Below are 2,320 nucleotides of genomic sequence, written 5' to 3'. Positions count from 1 at the left end.
TGCAGGTGATATTCCTCACTTAGAAAATATATAATTTTATTTAATATATAAGCGTCAAAGGTATTCCACGATTAGATCGAATTTATTTCATCAATTGATTTGTAGGAACATTACCCAATCAAGATCTAGCAAGCGAGTGCTAATGAATTTCTGAAGGTAAATGTTTGACTTAAACAAAGTTTGGTCCAATGTTGATTTAATTCAGTTGCAGAAGTATTAATATAATGTTTAGTATAAATTATTGAAGTTCGAATTAATTTAACCACAGGGATGGAGTAAGGAGTGGCTCAATAAATCTTATATAAGCTCAATAGTTTTTATATAAATAAAGTAAAATATATTTCTATCAGATCTGCCCTTCCGGTAGTTTGATAATGTAGGGGATTGAACAATTGATAATGTAGGGGTTTAGCCTCGTGCTAAAAAAAAAAAGTCTAACTGTTTAGCGTTATAGTTATTGAATAAGTTAAAATCATATTAATAAATTATTAAACAAAATAATGACAATCATAGTTTGTAATTAAAGAAAAAAATAATTTTTAAAACAACTAATATTTAGATAATCAATAAAATACATATCTAACTTTATTATAAAAAGGCAAGGGGAATATAAATTAAAAAAAAGAATATTAACAATTGTATGAAGTATGCCTTCAACCGCATTGTAAGACACACTTCACTTTTGGTTGTCAGGTTGGGTTTGAGTGGACTGTATAATTGAAAAATGACATGATTAAATGTAATAAAATTTTGTATGATTGGGCTATGGTAATTGGAGATCTAACATTGGGGCGGTTGATGATGATGCGGATGTTAACTATTGCTATGTGGACTTACTTCTTTCTTCCTCCCGCATCTCCAAGCCTCTCCTCTCTCTACTGCTGGGAACCACTCAAGTAAATCTACTCACTCATGGTGGATATTACCGATGAGTGTTAAAAAGAAAGGATTGACGCTTCTCTGGTTGAAGACAAGATGGCTATCTCACACTCATCTGGGTTGCTTCTCTTGCCACCAAGAGCGCTGGAGGAGGCAAGCTTTTGATGCTGGCCACATGGGCGTAACTGGGCCAATACAGGGAAGCCTTTCTGATTCAACCTTTCCGTTGCCGTAGGTTACCGGAACAACAATATTAAAATCGAGTTTATAGTGGAATGGGTTGCATTAGTGTAGGCTTCAGTCTTCGAGCTGAATGGATTTTTCACGCCGTTATGCCACTGCATGTAACTAACTGGGAATGCTTTTTTGTAAAACGTTTTTTTGATTAATTAATCTACTCCAATTGTATTTCACTATGTAAAGGACTATTTCTTATAAACCAAGGGCCATCATTAGGACTTTATAAAAATTCTAAAGAATGATGTACATTTTGATTCCATTAATTATTTCTTCAGATTTATTTTTTCTTTAATTTATGAACCATCGGAAAACATGAATTAAAATCAAAGACATGAAATCAAAACAATTATTGTTACTACGCTTGTGACCAATATATTATTCAATACAAATCTATAAAACTGAGGAAGTTATTTTGGCATCTTAAAATGAGTTATATTCGGCCTCATCTAGTCATAGATTCAATTTTTCCTAAGCTTTCCCATATTCCGAGATCAATTTATTTAGGGACTCACAAATAGCTTAACCTGGAAGTAACCGTAACTCCATACACACGACTTATCCTTATCCGTAAATAAATCTGTGCTTGTCAAGAAAACCTTTTGTCAGGTAGTTAAGGTTTATACAGGCGCTTTAAGTATACCTTGCCGCATAACAAGCTATCCATGTTATATCAGAAAGGCAATAAAGTACCGAGTTATAAACAAAATAATTAACTTCATGATCAGATAGGCTAGTTCTTCAAGAAACTAGAGTCATGTCCGCAGAGCTATAAAAATGCTTGGTCCAAACACGAATTCCAATTGGTTGTGGCTTATATCTCGATGCTCAAGAAAAAAAATGTAACAATTAAACTTGTTTACTTTCATATCTTTAAATACAAAATTAATGGCTCTTAACCTGGTTATTCAAAAGCATCAACCCTATAGCAGATCTAGAATGATATAAATTTTAATGATTGGTCCCTTGTTATTTCAAAGAACAGCCAGTCAGTCAATATTGGACCAGTCTAATAATACTGTGCGTTGAAAGGCACCTTCTAAATATGTTATAACTGAAAAATTTAACAAAACTGTTTTTTAAAATAAAAAGTTTCTTTACGATTTAACACGACAGGTGGGAGGATTGAGGTAAGCAAGGAGTCAGATCTTAACCCTTAATGAAGATTCTTATGTGTCAATTCGCAGAGGAGCGGGATAAAGCG

Source organism: Halyomorpha halys, unplaced genomic scaffold, assembly GCF_000696795.3.
Source record: "Halyomorpha halys isolate HHAL.00 unplaced genomic scaffold, Hhal_1.1 Scaffold298.1, whole genome shotgun sequence".
Classification (NCBI taxonomy): domain Eukaryota; kingdom Metazoa; phylum Arthropoda; class Insecta; order Hemiptera; family Pentatomidae; genus Halyomorpha; species Halyomorpha halys.
The sequence above is the reverse complement of the archived record's forward strand: the minus strand, read 5'-3'. Positions refer to the sequence as shown.